Raw genomic sequence first — 6811 nt, 5'->3', positions numbered from 1 at the left:
TCCATGGATATCTCTGTTGTTTTGTTTTTCTTGCTTTTCATTCTTAAGCTTAGCTTCCTATAGTCACCCCTGTGTATGCCTAGATTAGCGTTCAGCCAAAGATTGGCCAGAGGTTGTATTAAAAAACCTTGAGCCAGTAAGGCGTCCATTCTTTGCTGATAGATCTATGGGTGTGAGATGGGGGACACATTCAAATGTCAAGCTTTTGTTTTTGTTGTTGTTGTTTGTTTGTTTGTTTTAGGGGAGGCAACCCTTGGTCAGCTTACAATCCCTTATTTTTAAATTTTTTTTACGCCTATGGCACCTGGTCTTCCTAAGTGGTCTCCCATCCAAATACTAACCAGGCCCGACCCTGCTTAGCTTCCAAGATCAGACGGGATCGGGCTTGTTCAGGGTGGTATGGCTGTAGACTAAGCTTTTGTTTTTAAGTCTGCCCAGGCTTCTATTTTCCATCAAGTCCTTGCATCTCCACTGTACACATGGATCAGTTCCACTGGCACTAGCCAGGGATTCGTGGGTGACTTGGGATGCTCCTGTCTCTGTAGCATATGCACAAAAACCTTGGTCAACCCAGGAAATGTGGAGAGTTCTTCCATCTCCCCTTGGCTGCTTCACCTTTCTCAATTTCCTGTTAAGTTTCCAGGTAAGCCCCAGTCCATTGTTTGCTCTGCGATTTTAGGCTAGCAGAGCTGCTAGCCCTCTCTGTCTACTTGCTTCTGAGATCACTGTTTAAACTGATGATGCTCCAAATTAAGTCAGACCACTCTGGCAGTGACAAAAAGCTGTTGGTTTTTACAACCTGCCCTGATTGAACTAGCAAACAACAAAGTGCAGGAGATGGGGACAGTTCCAGACAAAAACACCACATCTTGGTGCTGTCTTTATTCAAAATTCAGTAGTTTTCATGAACAAACACTTCTCAGTATTGCATGTCTCCAGTCAATTTCCAGAGTGCTGAAATAATTGTTTTTTATGATTTTGACCAAACATTATAGTTGCTTTTTGGGCAAAAAAAAAAAAAAAAAAAATAGTTTAGTAACCTCTTCCTGTTCTCATGTTGGAAGTTACTCTCTGAGTATTGGGGTTTTCTAATGTCCTTCCCAAACCTGGAACAGTGATATGCAGAAAAGTAAGAGTTCTGGGCAGAAAACTTTCCAGTCTGGATTCTGCTACAGACTAAGCTCTTGCTGGTGGCTGTTTTCTTAGCAGAAAAGCATGCAGGTTGGACAGGGCGATTTCCACAGCCCCTTCCATCTTGAAAATGTTCTATTTCTAATAGAAATCAGAATTCAGCTAATAAATTTACACAGTGGACCTGAAAAGATTAACTGACTTTGTCCTTTCCATGATCTTGATGTCATTTTTACACAAAATTTTGTCTTTAAGGAAGTTTATAAGAATGTTCATCTAAGATGAGGCGATGGTCCATTGACTCCAGAAGAAAAGGAAAGTATGGTTTTTCTCCTCTCCTCTCCTCTCCTCTCCTCACTTCTCTCTTTTCTCTCTTTTCCTCCCTGCCTTTCTCCCTCCTTCTCTCTCACACTTTCTTCTATCCTGACATTGTAGGCACTGTAAAATGTGTGTGTGTTTTTAACCTGAATAAGCTCATTTACTTCCCACAACAACCTCGTCCGGTAGGTTCTGTCCTTAACTACATTTTACAGATAAGTGTGGGGAAGGGGACAATATCCCCCTTCTTTCCTTTAGTTCTTCTGGCTAGCCGAATATTCAAATCAACAAGAGACAGATTGACAAGAGAAACTCAAATTTAATTTCATGTGCACGGGAACCCCACGTATATGAAAGAGTCAGAGACCCCATATATAGGAGTGGTTTCAAGACAGAGAGGGAGAATGCGATGTATATTCTAGTCTGACATCTGGTCTAGGGATGAGGTAGGGCACCTTGGGGCTTCAGAAGGCCATTGCAAGGAGAGAACATGTTCAGTAATTAGCAGTTTTCCCTGCCCTAGAGACATCACAAACAGTTATCTCTGATAATCTCTTATTATGGACAAAGCCCCTAACTCAAATTCTTCTAGATAGTTAAAGGGGGCAGAAGTTTCTCTTGAGCCCATAGGACCTCAGTTGCTTTTAGCTCAAAATAATCTGCATACCAGTGAGGTGCATTTTGGGCACCGAAGATCAAAGAAACTTCCTGTTTGCTCTGCCTCTCAATCCCCTTTCACTTCACAACACCAATTCCACAGATAAACTGGATATAAGGGAGCATGTGACCATGTCTCTGAGAGAAGTAGATGGGGGCTTTGGGGAGAGGGCTCTCCTCCCCTCTGTGAGATGTGAGCGAAGTCTTCCAGCGTAGTCAGTATTAAACCGGATCTCGCCTTCAACTTTGGATAGAGATGGCAGGAGGGCCTTTCAGGCAGCGAGACGTCGTTGCTAGAAATTAAACTTGGAGCACTTTACAACATATTTGCAAGTGAGCAGTGAGAGGCAAGCTTGGAGGTGCATTTGGAGGCCAGCCTAAAGATTTTGGCTTTTATTCAGAAAACACAAAAGGAGTGTTCATGGCAGGTTTTCCTGTGCAGGCAAGGGACACGTCTAGAGCTGTGCTTTACATATGTCATATCTGGCAGTTGTGTGGAGGGTCATTGGATGGAGCAGAAACTAAAGTAGAAGGTCAAGGCAATAATCCAGAGAGAAGTGATGAAACCTGAGCTAAGGTGATGAATTAGGAGAATATGAAGAGGCAAGAGGCATTATAGAGGAACCACAGGACTTACAGCTTTTTGAATCAGTAGCACAATTCTATTATAATTCTGATATTTAGATAGAAATAAAATATCGGAATTATAATTGGATCGATTGTCCTAGAAATAATGTTAAGTAAGCAGTTGTTGTTTTGATTTTTTGTTTGCTTGTTTTCCAAAGGGTCAAGAGATGGCTGTGTATTTTTAAAAACAGGTCATTTAACTTTTCTTTTATCTTCTCAATTTCCAAATAGTTGCTAGTATAATTTTTGATATCTAAAATCTATTATTGGTTGAGAGCAAACACCAGCTTAGAAAAAACAAAATTTTTTTCCTTTACCTAAACAAAGCATCTTCCAAAACTGGCAATGTTCCTTGACAAACTTTTGATGGTAGAAGAATAAGAAAATATGGAGCCATCCCCTAATGTGACTGGCAGCAACCTTCCTCTGTCCTCACCGAACCTTAGGAGTTAGCTGGCTGCACCAAACTCTAGACCTGAAAACCTTCTTTGGCTTCTAGCACCCCCGTTTTACTTTTCTGTATTTCTTATTTTCTTATTTATTATATTAATAGCCAGGGTACTGTGGTTGGGTTTTGTATAATTGGAGTATGCATGCCCGAGAAAGCGAAATTATGAGGAAAGAAAATAAGTACTTTGCTTTCTCAACCGTTATATAGTATATAGTAAAACAGTAGATATAAAACTTTAATTTCATCATTTCTGAAGAACCTAAATTTACCTCTATTTTCCTGTACTTTTGGGGAACATATTACTCATTGTAAGGTCTTTACCTTTTGTTTAGCAAAAATAATGATATGGCTTCTTCTGTCTTTCAGGAGACATCCTTGATTATCTGGTGCCTTTTCTTTCTCTGCTCTATAAACATGGGATTCAGAAATTTGTGATAGAAAAAAATAGTATCCCATGTAAGGTGGCATCAGGTACCCAATAGCTCAGAGGCCACTTGTAGGAAGTTGAGGATGGAATGAAATCCTGCATTCAAGGCCAGTAGTCACATCACCACTCCTACTGGTCAAGTTGCCCATACTCACTTCATCTATACTACATGAGATTTGCTCTACGACTTTCAGCCTCTTCCAGCTCCATAACTCTGAATGATGAACTCCATTTTTGCTGCTAGAGGGAGAGTAGTAGAAAGTCACTGTTCTGCTTTGTCTAGCATCTGAGGGACTCCAGGTTTGTGAATGCTACAGAGGAAGTACATGGCTTTCATAAATATCCTCAAGTAGGCCTTATTTCTCCTACATCTTAGCCTTATTTTTCAATAACAGCTATGAGTCTGTAATTGGCCCCTGTGATCTCACAAGAAAATGTCTCCTTCCTGTCCACATCCAACAAGTTCAAGGAGGAGAAAGACAGCAGCTGTGGCTACAGGCGGTTTCCCTCTGGAGTCGGCTTGCTCAGTACAGTGGCCAGTTCTCCAGCCCTTGGCGGCTGTTTGATTTGGCCTTTGCTGGTGAGGCTCTGGGAGGTGGGGCAGATGCTGACGTTGTGCAGGAAGCCTGGGAGAGTCAATATTGAAAGGTCAATATTGAAACTCTGTAATCGGAGCCACTCATGAAAAGGAAGAAGGGACAGCAGGGGAATTTTTGTACTAGAGCAATGAATGTTTCCACTGTCCCTCTAGGGGAATCACGCAAGAGAAACTGGCCTTCGATTATGGTGAAGAGCAGCACATGAGCAAGAAAAGAGTCAGACGCCAGGAGGAAGTGTGCCATGAAGCTTAAAAGTGATGCGGGAAGCACACCTCCTGGAAGTATCTCTGTGCCCTCTTGCTGCTCTCCCCTAGTGAGTGCTCCTTCTCCCAGAGGAGACAACAATTTATAGCATGGGTGTCTAAATGCCACCCACCCCATTTGTCTACCCAGAACCTCTAGCCACTCGCTACTTTCCTGTGTCATAGAGAATACAGGGGGCATTATCCAGGAACTCCGTCCACTTTCCTCTCATGGCTCAATCCTCATCCTCACCCATCTTTATCTTCTTCCTCCTGTTTTAGACTTAGAGGCTTCTCCACTTGCTCTTGTGCTCTCTAGTTCTTCCTGCCTCTTCTTGAACCAGGGCCTTTGACCTTTCTCGCTCTCCACCCCTTTTCTCTTCATCAAATTCTTGACCTCAATCTATAAACGTCTCTGAGTCTCCTCTGTGCTTCTCTTCTTCCCTTAGCTCCCATGCCAACCTCCCCTGCCAACCTCCTTGAGAGCAGCCCATCCTCACACCTCCATTTCCTCACTTCCCATTCACTCCTAAACTACTGTGTTACAGCTTCTCGAATTACTCCAGAACTAAAACAAAAACAAAACACAACAAAAATCCCCTGTTCTTGGGCCAGTGAACTTCAAATTGCCTACCCCAGGCTTTATCATCTGCATTTACCTTTTCTATTCAACTATCATGAAATTAGGTGCCTGTTACATGTCAGGCATACAGGCCAGGAGAGTACAAAAATATCCCTAATAAAAGCTAAGTGTCCTTTGGATGAAGAGCCCATTAGGTTTTTATCTGCCACTGGCTTTTCAGTGTGGGTAACTTGTTTACCCTTTTCCCAAAGTCAGCTGCGTCTGGGCAAGCAGTAGGTGTCAGAGTGAAAGGTGAGGTGTGAATGGTGGACATGAGGAAGGCTTAGCGCTCCAATGACACAGTTTTCTGGTATTGCCAAGATATTGCAGTGGTGTGCCAGGTCTTGGGGCTTGCAGTAGCTATAGAGGGTTTATAGGTCTTGGTGCCTAATCAGGGTCACTGTCCCAGTACAGAGCATTGTGGCAAGCATTTGGTGGCAGAGTAGGTTAATATAGCTAGGGAAGGTGGCCTGAATGAACCAAATCCTGGCCACATCCCTGCCTTATACCCTACCGTTATCTTGCTTCTGTCACAGCCTCTAACACACAGCAGTCATTGATTCCCTGCCTGCCTCCTTACAAACCTGATAGCTCTAGGGAAGGCCTAGGTCCAGAACCAGCTGTACGACTTGTGGGGCCCAGCGCAAAATAAAAATGTAGGGTCCCTTGTTCCAAAATTATTAACAATTTCAAGGTGACAGCAGAACGTTTAACCAAGCATGAGGCTTTTCAAGTATTCAGCTGCATAGGTCACATGCTCAGGAAGCTGGCCCTGCCTAGCTTTTATTCATCACATTGTAGGTGCTCAATAAATACTCTTTACAGTAATGGTTTGGGTTTCTCCAGAAATAATGGATTAGGAATCATGGGGCCCTGGGAAAAGAAGAAGTGGAGAGCCTTACCTTTCCTGTACCCAAGGCTAGCTACATAGCCTGGGGCCATCAGTGAGTGCCCGCCCTGCCTCAGTTTCCCCATCCATACCAAGAAGAATCATTTTTGCCCACCTCTTCTCTGCTGTATACGAATGTACAAGCTGAACTTTCATCTCTTACATGCAGTGATTCTGTGATTCTGAGGGAAGCCACAAGGTATGGTGTTCTATGAAGGGAAGTACCTGGCAAATAAAAGACATTACCATAAAATTCCAAAGATATGGTGAGTGTTTGTCCTGTGAAATGTCTAAGTGTTCTGAGATGGACTAAAGGACCATTGTTCTTCCGCCCTATGAGATAGGTGTAGTTAGATCCAGAAACATGTGGAGTGGTGTTCCATCTTATGATGGGATTTGACAAGAAACAGAATGGTGTCAGAGACAAAAATCACATGGAGTGTGGTGAGAAAAGCAGCCCCTAGCAGTTTTTAGAGGAGTCTCAACCTTTCCAATCCTCATTACCCCACCGTGAAATAATACAATTAATAATAACAAAAATATTGATAACAGCAAACACATTTGCCATTTTTATGTACCAGCTACTGTTTTAAAACCTTTAAAGATACACACTCACTTAGATCTTTAGAATAACCCTATCATGCAGGTACTGTTACTATCCACATTTTACCTATGAAGAAAAGTTATTTGCCACGGCCATAGCTGACAGATTGGAGCACCAAGGTTCAAATCCGGGTCTTTGGCTTCAAAATAAGTACTTAATCATTAGTATCTTAATCCCTCATGGGACTGTGAGGAGCAAACGAGTGTCAACATGTGGAATTGCTTTAGAAGTAAAAGACAATCTA

The 6811-nt window shown here is 42.6% G+C and overlaps 1 pseudogene; it reads right to left on the bottom strand.

The window, feature by feature from the left end:
* Positions 1-292: 292 nt before the first annotated feature.
* LOC111744601 lies at positions 293-411 on the bottom strand (annotated as a pseudogene).
* Between the last annotated feature and the right edge of the window lie 6400 nt (positions 412-6811).

This window comes from Pteropus vampyrus, unplaced genomic scaffold, assembly GCF_000151845.1.
Source record: "Pteropus vampyrus isolate Shadow unplaced genomic scaffold, Pvam_2.0 Scaffold137, whole genome shotgun sequence".
NCBI lineage: Eukaryota > Metazoa > Chordata > Mammalia > Chiroptera > Pteropodidae > Pteropus > Pteropus vampyrus.
The sequence above is the reverse complement of the archived record's forward strand: the minus strand, read 5'-3'. Positions and strand labels throughout refer to the sequence as shown.